The sequence below is a fragment of the Rhinopithecus roxellana genome, chromosome 13, assembly GCF_007565055.1.
Source record: "Rhinopithecus roxellana isolate Shanxi Qingling chromosome 13, ASM756505v1, whole genome shotgun sequence".
NCBI lineage: Eukaryota > Metazoa > Chordata > Mammalia > Primates > Cercopithecidae > Rhinopithecus > Rhinopithecus roxellana.
In genome coordinates this window covers 94,241,295-94,253,302 of record NC_044561.1, presented here as the reverse complement: position 1 = coordinate 94,253,302, position 12,008 = coordinate 94,241,295, and the positions used below count along the sequence as shown (strand labels likewise).

The window sequence follows — 12,008 nt, the reverse complement described above, 5'->3', positions numbered from 1 at the left end:
CTAGTTTCTATTTAGTTTGAAATGTAGAGCTGAATGATTTTGCAAAATTAAATTGGGAATGAGTTATATTTTAGGTTCCCTGGAAAATTGTCTGTAGTTAGATGGCTGATATTGTTCCTTCTTATTTATTAGTTTAATTGAAAAAACATTTGCATTGAAGAATTAAACACACTCTAAAATTTCAATAAATATTCCATGACTATTTTATTTATCTAGATATCAGCTTACTAACAATATCAGCCGTCCAAGTTAAAAAAAAAAAAAGGTAAAACATCCAGAAGTAAAAAATATAGCCAAATGTTGTAAATGGCTAGTATACAGACCCTGCTATAAAATGCTATTATAAAATCCAGCTGCCCTCACTCAGAGCCTACTGATCCTTATGTATCACATAATCTTTCCCTTTTTCCTTCCTCTGAAGAGAATAGGAGCTATAAACAGGAACAGTTTGGGAGAAAGCAAAGCCTGGCATCAAAAGAGATATAGAAAAAAATGTAGACACACAACTTTGTTATCACAGGGCGTGGTGACCAAGGCATTCCTCTCCTCATTCAGTTATTCACTCCTTCATCAAAGATTCTCTAATCATCTGTTATAGTACCAGTCTCTCTTCTAGGTATAGGCTTTAGAAAAGCAGGTAGGAGAGATTCAGAGAAAAATAGGATATAAACATTTCTCTGTCAGGTTGCTCACAATAAGGTTGACGTATTTGTGTTCACAATAATTAATGTCATCCAGAAAAGTGATGTTACAGTTCTATGTACTTTAGAGTCACAGATGGTTTACTTTAATTTTATTATACCCCCATACTCACACTCTGGACTGCTTTGCAAGTTTCTAATTGCTTCCTCTCCCTACTTTTTTTTGGATTTCCTCTCTTCTTTCCTGTATCTCCTTAATACTCTTAAATAATATCATTTATATAACATAATCACAGTGCCCACTTACTCACTAGAGACCCACAGAGATCTGTCATCCGATTCAGCCTATTTTAGCAGGTATATAGGTTAGCTTTTGTTGTGTAACAAACCACCCTCAAATTTTGTAGAATTTTTTTTAAACGTGTTATTTCTCACAATTCTCTGTTTCTCTGTTGGGTGTATTTTCTGGCCATGGCTGGCTTGGCTCAGGTTGAATAACCTAGGATAGCCTCACTCACGTATCTGGGGCCTTAGCCGGGATGACTGGATTGACTGAGACTTCTCTCTATGTGACCTCTTCCTATCTTCCAATAGGTTTTCTTAACCTTTTAAACACTATAATCTCAGGGTTTCAAAGAGAACAAGAAGGAAAACCCCAACGTACAAGTACTTTTCATGCCTCTGATTTGTTTCAAAGCAAGTCGCATGTCTAAAACTCATATTCAATATCCATGTGGAACAACAGTCTTCATATCTTGATGGGAGAAGCTGTGTAGTCATGTTACAAAGGAGTGTGATCAAGGGAGGGGAATACTTTCAGGTCATGCTTGGCAATGGTCTACCATGCCTGGGGAAGGAGCAGTAAATATATCCCCCGAGAAGGGACACACTTCATCTTCAGACAGAAGCCATTGGTCTGAACTAGTCATATACCTGCTTCTCCTTCTACCTCCGCCCCCAACTGAGGCTGTATGCAAAGGAGGATGGTAAGTAAATAAAGCCCTGTATGCAATTATGTATTACATTTGTCTCACATGACAGAGTTCTATCTCACTTATTTTCCCTTAACAAAATCCACTGAGGCCTTTCAGAGTTAGCCGTATTCAAAGACACCATGAATTTCCATCTTCAGCCCTTATGTGACTGAAGTTTGATCTTCTAATAGGTGGTGTTTGGGGGATGGTTTTATGAAGTACTTTAAGGTTTCAGAAGCAAGATGATGTCTTGCTGCTGATCATTTATAGTCTTAACATTACATGTTGCATTTCACATAAGGATTCTTATCCTTTATGGCCTACCTCAGAAGCTTTCTCCAGGAGGCCTTTCTACCCTTTTCTCTCCTGGGCAGGGGTCATCTCTCCTGGTTCTAAATTCCTGTAAAATATTTTTTTGCTTATGTTGAATAGTCTACCTACTCTGCTGGATTTGAGTTTGTTAGGATAGAGTCTGTGTCCTATCCACTATTGAATTCTACGTAGTATCTAGCCTAGCAGGGACACAGTGAAATAATAAATCATCCCTTGATAAAGAAAAAGGAGGCTATATTTAACCCTAATGTCCTAGTTTATTCCCTTTCTATTATATTTTTTAATGTTCCATTTAATTGTTTTCTATCCCTGAGTCACCAACACTTGAGGCCACTGTCATGTATGGATTCCTCTGTTAATTCCTTCATTGAGAAAAGTCAGAAGAGGGACACATTCATTCATTCTATACAAGTCTATATTGAGCACCCACTATGTGTCCCATATATTTATGTGACAGAAACACAACAGAAAACAAAATATATAAGTCACTACTCTGGTAGAGGAAAACAAACAAGATATATAAAGGATCAGAGATCAAATTGTTGATGTGTGTTACGTAGAAACATCTAGGAGGTAAGAAGAAAGACCCTTGTGGTGGTGAGATGCCATTTTGCTCTGAGTGGCCAGGAAAAGCATCTTAGATATGGTGACATTTAGTAAGCCATGCCGATATTTGGGAAGAATGGTCTAAACTGAGGTAATGGTATCTGCAAAGGCCCTGAGGCAGAATTCCAAGTGGCCTCTATGAGGTACAGGAGGAAGTCCGTGTGGCTAGAGTCAAGTGAGCATGGGAAAGGAATAGGAGATGAATGGAGAGAGATATAAGGCTAGATTTTATAAGGTCTTATACAGCGTATTGTATAGATTGGCTTGTATTCCAAGGGAGATGAGGAGCCCTATAAAGAAAGGATAAAGAACCAAAGATATGGAGAATTATATGCGTTTGAAGAAAGAGACAGAGGAGAGGGAAATGTATGATCTTTTTTGTCTCTCTCCTCCAACATTAAATGCATTTCTCACCTTGTTCCATCCTGTGAAAAATCTACTTCCAAGATTGACTCTGTGTTTGCTAATTATCAGTATCTATGATATGTATAGAAATACCTTCTTCCACAGGAAATAGATAAATAGATCAAAGATAAATAGACTATATAGCATTTGCTGGTAATTCTTGCCATTTTACCAGATATAATCCTTTAAAACACATGGTCCATATTTATGTAGTGCTTTATTATAATTTAGGTTCTCAAAAAGATTAGTTGTTAAACCAGTTCTAGAGCTCTGCTTAAGTTGTTTCAATAAAACCCAACTCATTATATGTTATAAATGAAAAAGCAGTTATTTAATTTACAATGGCCTTGATGTTACAGGACTATAAATGGGAGGATGCTGAAGGGAGGGGAGAACATTCACTTTCAGCATGATAAAACATCCTTCATGAAGATAATGTTATTTTTACAAACTCATTTTCTGCAAAGAAAACTGTCAAAAAACAAGGAACTTTCTGTGTAAGTGTGCTAGGAATATATTTTAAATATTTGTTACAAAAGTAACATATTGTAATAAATGTAAACAATTTAGAAATTTTTAGCATTTTAAAAATGTAATTATAGTCAGTTTATAATGGCATTGTTTTAACCAGGGCAAACCAGCCTTGTTATGAACACATTTGTTTATTTTCAAGATAAGTTGATTAGAGCCAACTTATTGGTTTCATGTGACTAATACTGGGCTGTGGTGTGCATTGTTTAGTCAAAGAAAAAATTGAATTATCATTTTTACTTTCTGTGGCTTTTAGTAAATAAAGCCTGATTTACTAAATAAAGCCTGACTTACTAAGTTCTTTTTAGCATAGTATGGTTCTCATACTAGAATTCATAGAAAATCTAGAAACCCACTTAGGGGCCCTCTTTTATAATACATTGTTATGCTTGAGTACATGCTTATTTATTACTGCATTATAGAACAGCTTTCTGAGGTTCTTCTTTCTCAGGAAAGTAAATAAACATTCAGAGGATATATTTGCTACTCTATGTGACCCGGTAAACAGTTCTCCTGGAGAAAATTTTGAAAATACATGATCAACAAGTGCATGCTTTTTTGGGGCCATAAACAAAATAAGCAAAAAATATGTTTTAGATCCTAGAAAAGCTTGATGGAACATTCTATCTACTCTCTGGTAAACTAAAGACCAGAGTAAATATGGCTCCAGGTAGCAAGTGAACAGCCAGACCAGGGTCAATGCCAGTGTTTGCTTGCAGGGGTTAGAATGCTGTACAGCAGTGAAAATAGTGTCCAAGTCTGTTGTGAAATAGAACAATGCCATAAATGTGTAGGCATCATCTCTTTTATCTTGGGAGCCTTCTGCAAAGTGACATTATAGGCATGTCTGTTTTCAGATGGGGAAACTCCTTGAAATACAGTTTGTGAGATTCTCTTTCGGCTTCACAGTCATTGGTTGAAACAGGTCCTAAAATTGGTTCTTTTCACATGGAATGCACTTTGCCATTAAAAGGAATTCGTGTGTCTCATGAAAATGTGAGATATCTTGTGTAAGTGTGTGTGTTGGTGGGTATTTGAAATTAGCCTGGAGTTTAGGAGTTTTAGGGTTTTTTCCATCTACTTTTAAATTCTTGGATATAGATGCCTACAATTAGGTAGTTTATCAACAAATAGGCTAAAATATAATTAACACATTGGGAATATATCTCCACCCATAAACCTACATACTTCTTTGTAAAAGTTTTACCAAAGTATGTCTTTAGCATATGAGGAGGTGGTTATGGGTATAGTGGAAGAGACAGATTTAGGTTTGGAAGGTAATAATTAGGGAAGGCTCTCTGGCTTCTGGTTTTGCTTCAGTGTTTACATCTATTTTTTCAGACCTAAAGCCTTTTGTCTCAGGACCAGTGTTTTATTCCATAAGGCCAAGAGAGAAAATGCCAGTTGTGTGGCCAATTACTTAAGCTTAAGAATGTGACATAGTACTCTGCAGAGAACTAAGAATGTATCTTGAGGTACTACATCTAGGTTCAAACATAACCACAACATACAGTGGGATTCACAGTATTTTAAGATCATGCCAGTGAGGTCATTCTGAGTCATGACCTCATGGATAGAGGATTCTAATCAACTGCTGAAGTCTACAGAGAACTAAATGAAGGAAAGAGACTGGAGATCTGGTAGGAGGGAATTTTGAAGAGCCATCAGTATCTTTATATAGACTTTCCATCCCCTAGGATCTGTATGGTCAAATAACCAGAAAGATTTCCATGGTCACCTTCCTGGACACCTGGCTGTGAGCCAAACAACTTCTTCAATCTCTTGCCAGGTCTCTAATCTGTGAGTCAAAGAATACCATATTTATGCGTGATCTTTTGAGATAGTGGGTGCTCTGTGAATTTCAGGTAGTGGTTTTTTTTGTTTGTTTTTTCCTCACCAGGGAGCATCATAATTTTTCAGCAGGTTTGTTAACAGTGAACATTGTATTTAAGAAAAAACATGATAATAAATTCACACATTGCCAAGTAACAGGTGTCTGCTATCTGATTCTGTCAGACAAACTTTATACCTTTTCTGGAATATATGAGTTAGAAAACTTAAGGTATCAGACCCAGCTGACTCAAGCACTGACATACCAGGCATTTCTCTGTTTAATCATCACTCAACTCATGGATGAAAGTATTAGGAAACAGAAGGAATTATGAAGATAACTAAAGTTATTACTGGCACTTGAACTGAATTTATCTTAAAATATCAGTTTACTTTGATATATGCTACAAAGACCGTAACCATGTTTCTGTCTGATTCTTTTGTGAAATGAAAGTACCAATACAGAATGAACTGTTTTGATAAGCTCCCTCACAATTTTAAAGTATAAAGTTAATCTCTAAGAGCTAATAAGCAATGATTCCATTTTCCTGATTTTATTTTTATGAGCCACAGTTTTATATCCCACTGCTTATCTGATTTGAAAATGGTTGTAATATTTGGAGAAAGTTAATATTGAGTCGTGCCAAAACCTTAATAAACTTAGTCTTGAACTAATATTTCAAGCTCATGAGGGATTTCTGTATGCTAAGATAGATTTTAATATTACAGAAATGCAATAGTGACCTTTCCATAAAACCTTAATAAAATTACTTTGTGATATAAGCTGCAGAAGAGATGGGAACTTTCTTGAAAGAGAGTATGCATGATTTATCTGCATTTCATGGCTTAATCTTATATCTCATTTCTTCTGATCTCTTATGTTTTTCTTTCCCTTAAGGCAAACAACAGTAATTTCCATATTTTTAAACTAGAGAACAGGCACAATTTTTCAAAGGCATGTTTTCCCTCTGCACCAGTGGGATTGGGTTTTGGACTGGCAGTTCAAGGATGTGGTTCTATTGCAACTCCACCAACAGGAGTGTGGCTCCTTGCCCAGCTCACCTAAGGTTTCTTGGCCTCTGTTCCCACACTATTACAGGAAGAGCTCAGATTAAGTCTGAAATCCCTAGGATTGTCTTTTATCAACTGTTGCTTAAATGTTATAACTTTCATATTCTTCAACATTCTGGTATTTTGTTGATATGGTTCTTAAAATTGTGGCACAGAAATGTACAAAATACTCTAAGCAATGTTAGGATCTGAAAGTTCATTAATACTGTTATAGCCCTTGATCAGTGACCTTCCTAAGACTGCGTTAAGGTTTCAACAAGTATCTCTTCACCATTAGCCTGTTAAGGTTGGAGTTCACCAAAAGTTCAGATGTTTTTCACATAAAAAGGCCTTTTTTCTTTGTCCTGTAGTTGCTTTTTTTTTTTTTTATTTTTATTTTATTTCAAGTTCTACGATCTTTGCATTGCTCACTTTTACATCGATCTTGATAATATGGCTCATTCTTCAAAGCAGTCCTTTTGTAGCAGTGAGTCCAGCTCAGGACATATTTGGACATCTGCAATACTGGAGGGAGCACTAGTGGAGATATCTTAGGAGGTTGCTGAAAACCAGGGAGTGGAGTTTTGGAAGGGTAAGGAGAAGAGCAATACCATAGGATTGCTCTGGGAGGGAGAATACTGAGAGCCAAAAAGGATAAAGGACAGAGGAGTTGGAGGGATGGCCACATGTGGAAAGAGGATCAGGCCGAAGGTGGGAGTTAAATTCTAGAAAGGTTAAGAAAGGTCAGGACCAATATAAGAACATTGAGCTTGAAGACCAAAAGGTTCAGCTACTCAAAAAGGCATATTTTGAACAGAATATATATGCTAGATTCCATATTTTAAGACATTTACAGTGAGTTGACAGTTAGGAAATGAGAGTATTCAGCAAAGTCTTTTCTCCTTTTTTCACAAAAATTGGTCATGGGAAGGTGTAACATAGATGGCCAAAATGTACCTTGATTATAAGCTTTCTTCTCTGAAAAACTTCAGAGCACAATAATTAATTCAGTGACAGTAGATATTTTGTCCACAAAACTCAATTTAACTTATTATTCGTGCAATTGTCACACTTGAATCTTATCCCTTTTCCTGTTTTACCTTGGGGGTTGGTTTCAAATAGGGCAGAATAGAAATCAAAATATATATGCAATGGCTTAATCATACTTGTGATTTCACCAGTATTAAATATAGGCAGCAACATTGATTTTATTAAAATAATCCCTACAAAAATTCCCAAAATAGCATTGTAGACCAATTCATGGCATGGTCTAAGTGTCTAGATTGTGATGTTCTTATAAAACTAAGTTTTCTCGATCATATTTGGAACACTCTACAAACAAAGCCAGGATTTAAAGACACAGTGATCTATCTAAAGTGAATAATGATTTTATAAGGGAATTTAAAAAAGAAACTTGAAATTATTAGTTTTTTTATTTTTTGGATAATATAAAATATTTACTGATGTTGATGCTGAGGTTACCAGGATCTCTGTCCTCAGATCATTTCAAAGTGGGAAATTGGATACTGATAGTAATGTGGGCATCTCTTTTATTGAAGCAATCCTTATTTTTGATTTAACTACCCCTTATTAAAGCAGCTTAAATACAGTCCCAGGAAAGGATGAGTTTCCCTCATTTTGGTTGGAGGCCATATCTTTAGAGTGTTTTTTACTTGAAATCAAGGAACTTTCGTCATGAGAACCAAGGTCAGACAATGAGGGTGTTCGGTCAAAAGGTTTGTTAAATTCTATTAATAGTTCTGCCATAATTGAGGGATTCTAAACTTTCTGAGCTTTACTTTCCACATTTTTCCAGTTGTGTTAAGATTTCTAACTTCAAGAGAGTATGTAAAAATACTTGGTAAATGGTGAAACAGTAAATGGATGCTGGGTGCCTTTATAGTGAGAGCTTCTAGAAGTGTGTCAGGTCAGTGGTAAATAGCCCCTAGCATAAGCTTTTCGAGCAAAGTGGTGACTTTCATTTCTCATTACTGCAGAAAGTCCAGCATCTCTTGCCTAATGAGAATGTCATCCTCCTGGTCTCCAGGTCAGGCCATTGAGTTTTTTCTGATGTGTCTTTGAAACTTTCTGGGAGTCTTGTAGCATTTTAGAATATGCTGGATCAGACTTTATCCCTTCAGAAAAAAACAAACAAACAAACAACAACAACAACAAAACAAATTGATTGCAGACACAAGGACCAAAGCAATTTTTGTAACTGTTTGTTGGTACTGACACTTGGGAAAAGCAAGGATTTGTCTAACAAGGGGCAGGGAACTTAGTTAAAGAAGTTCCATTTTCTCTCTCTTTCCCTGCCTGTGGATATGGTTTGAATTAGAAGGTAAAGAAATTTGCTAAAATAAAACACCATGTGAACTCTTGGGAATTGCTTCACATCCAACTCTCTGACCTTTGATATCCTTCTTATTGCCTCTGGGCCTTGTTAGAGTGAGGGATGTTTTTCAGTTTCTATATAAGCAATGGCAGCAAACATGTTTTAAAATAATCCAATAAAAGCACCCATCTTATGAAAGGGACAATTATTTGAAGACTGTTGACCTTACAAGAATTGGGCAAGGATTTGGCATCTTGAAAGTGTGCTTTGATACTGAAGAGTTGTTCTAGAAATGCCACTATGTCATTACTCTGTCAGTTACTCTTTAATACACAATAGTAATGCATTGTTTTAAATCTTACTTGGCCCATCTGAATGTGGCTTTCATTTTTTCATTTTTGGAAATATATTTCAGGAAGGATATATATGGTTCTTAAATAACAGTTATATGTCACAGGAGCTCAAATAATGTTTAATCAAACTAATGTTTTTTTGACATCACAGAGATCAAACTAATATAAGCTAAGAAAGCATCAGATAAATTACTGTTTCAGCCTTTGTATTTTGCAGACAAGGATACTAAGGCTCAAAGGGTTAAGGGTCTTCCTCAAGATCACACACCTAGTTGGGACAGAGCTGGGGCTGGAATGCAGGTCTTTCATCTCCGAGTGCCCTTCTGTTTCCATTCCAGCATGCTATATAGCTCATATTAATTTAATAGTAATTGTGGAAACAGTGTAATATATAATCAAATGCAGACTCATTTTAAAGATGGTCAAATTACTTATAAAACCATAAACTTTGTATCTTTCTAATTCACTTTTCCAATGTCACGTTAGATTTATTTCAAGTTGTGTGAATGTTATTGCTGGTATTTCTGATGTGAATGAAACAGACTCAATTCCAATTCCACTCTCCCTGCTGGTCTATCAGACAAAGCCAAAGACAGCATCTAATATTTACACCTAGTTTTAATGTGCAGCCTCACTTACATAAACCAATTTGCACGGTAGATTTCCCATTATTTGAAGTAATAGTTAATTAGTAATGCCAAACCTGAGGAGGAGGGGTCTGAAAAGGTAACACCTTTAACATAAGCTAACTGAGATTAAGGATTTTGTTTCCTTTTCCTTTCAGACTGGATATATTTTTGTGCATAAAAAAGACAAAGAGGAAGAAAGGTTTAGAGATTTTGAAAATAATGTGCATGTATAAAAAAATTAAATCAACCTCCCCAAACCTCGAATTCCATGTAATTTTTTTTCTCACTATCTTTATTTTATTAGTTCCATCTCTGTACTTACTTTAAGCTTTTGGACTTCAGGTGGAACAATTTTGGACACATAAGGAGAGAAATGACCTCACATAGATTTGAGATTTATGTAGGTGACTTTTTTTTGACTAAAGGTTCCTTTCAGGTTATGGGGCAGTACCCCTGTGTGTATGAACGTATGAAGACTCTTGATTTCGGATATCCTTAAGCTTGAAAACTTGAGGAGGAATGTTTTATTTTCTCCTTCTATGGTCTGGGCTCAGTTCTAATATGCATGGTCTTAGGCTTTATCCTCTTCTTATGACTCCTGTATAATAATAGCAAAGACCTATTTATAAAAGTAGCTTGGAGAATTTTTAAATACAAGGAATTTTGATTAAATTGAAGAGTTCATTGTGTGTGTGTTTATTTTAATCAGAAAATAGTTTTAAAATAAGGGATGCCTTGAGTCCTTGAATTTGTGCCTGCTGCTTTCCAGAGCACTTTGCCCATTTTTGTGAAGTCTCATTTTATAATCCTCAGGCTTATTCCATACTCACGCCTGAGGCAACCTTCAGAGAGCTTATTCAAGTGAAGATAAAATAAAAAATCTTCCTTTGAAATAGTCCAATAATTAAGGCAAAATCAGGCTTCTAAAAAGAGCTTTCCCTCTTGACATATATGATTCATGTTGGCGATGTTTTGCCTAATAATTGTGGCAGGCAGTTCAAGGGCAAATGAAGGGCCAAGTACAGAGGGCTGGGCATAAGAGACAGGAGGACCTTATGAGCTGCCCAGAGGTGTCCTCTAAAGAGACAGTCTCTAGGGATAAGAACACCATGCACCTCAAGAGGACATGCCCAGGGTCAAGCCCCACCAGTGAGGACCTAGGTGCCAATCTGAATAGCCCTTACTAAGTGACAGTGGTCAGAGGGTCTAAGGAGATCAGAGGTTCAGGCCGTAGAGGAAGTGTGGTTGGGATGTTTGTTCTAGAAATTATTCATAGGCACAACTGAGGCTGTCAAACTTGGTAAAGAATGGAAACTCGTTCTACAGGCCTGGTTTTAGCCTGCAGCAGGCAGGCAGCAGGGTGTGAGTTGAGAACAAAACATTGTGAACAGCATTTCAAGATACTGGAGAGAGGAGCAGGTATACACAGAAATGGTACTAAAGTGTGCATTTGGGCTGGGCGCAGTGGCTCACTCCTGTAATCTCAGCAGTTTGGGAGGCCAAGGCAGGCAGATCACCTGAGGCCAGGAGTTTGAGACCAGCCTGACCAACATGGTGAAACCCTGTCTCTACTAAAAACTCAAAAATTAGCCGGGTGTGGTGGTGCACACCTGTAATCCTAGCTACTCAGGAGGCTGAGGCAGGAGAATCACTTGAACCCGGGAAGCAGAGGTTGCAGTGAGCCCAGATCGTGCCACTGCACTCCACCCTGGGTGACAGAGTGAGACTCAAGAAAGAAAGAAAAAGAGAGAGACAGACAGACAGAAATAAGGAAATAAAGGAAAGAACGGAATGGAACGGAATGGAACGGAATAGAAAGGAAAGGAAAGAAGAAAGGGAAAGAAGAAGGAAGGAAGGAAGGAAGGAAGGAAAGAAGGAAGGAGGGAGGGAGGGAAGGAAGGAAGGAAGGAAGGAAGGAAGGGGGGGAGGGAAGGAAGGAAAGAAGTCACTGCACTCTAGCCTGGGTGACAGAGAGAGACTCTGTGAGAAAGAGATAAAGAGAGGGAGGAAGGGAGGAAGGGAAAGATAAAGTGTGTGTTTGTATAAGAGAAGAGTCCATTGTCCTTTCTGCCTTGATTTGTTTTGGGGGTTCGTTGGGAGCTCCTCCACATAGTAAGATACTCATACATTCATTCTTTCATTCATTCATTGTTTACTGCTGTATACTGGACACTATAGTAGCAAAAAAGGCCCCAGCCTTCACAGAAGTCATCATATAGTGATGGTACAGATAAACAAATAGCTGTTTACCATGTAGGGTGGTGAGTTTTTCCAGGAGGGGAAGTACAAGGTGCTTAAGTGAAAATACAGAGTGGTGCCTG

At 37.2% G+C, this 12,008-nt stretch overlaps 1 protein-coding gene across 15 annotated transcripts in view; it reads left to right on the top strand.

Moving 5' to 3' along the window:
• The window catches only part of PLCB4 (phospholipase C beta 4), a 442,280-nt gene that overhangs the window by 215,974 nt on the left and 214,298 nt on the right, over positions 1-12,008 (top strand). The window lies entirely within an intron of this gene.